A 318-nucleotide genomic window follows, 5' to 3' on the forward strand; every position below is an offset into this window, starting at 1 on the left:
TCTCCTTCTTGAGAAACTTGGGTCTTTTCTCCCTTTTTAAGCAGAATTCCAACAAAAACATTCAGCATAGGGATGGACAATATAGTTGAAATCTAGAGATTATTTTTCCTTAACAATACATGCCAATATAGGCAAAATCACATATAAAATTGCCAGATTTCTTTGTATTGATTCATTAAATTGCACAACTTAATTTTGTAAATGATATGAGCATATTATCCTTATATGTTTCCACTGAAAATTGCTCAACAATAATGCATTGAATTTAATTATCTGACCACTTGCTGGCAGTATTTTCCTACATAGGCACCAGTATTT

This window comes from Chaetodon trifascialis, chromosome 20 (assembly GCF_039877785.1).
Source record: "Chaetodon trifascialis isolate fChaTrf1 chromosome 20, fChaTrf1.hap1, whole genome shotgun sequence".
Lineage (NCBI taxonomy): Eukaryota > Metazoa > Chordata > Actinopteri > Chaetodontiformes > Chaetodontidae > Chaetodon > Chaetodon trifascialis.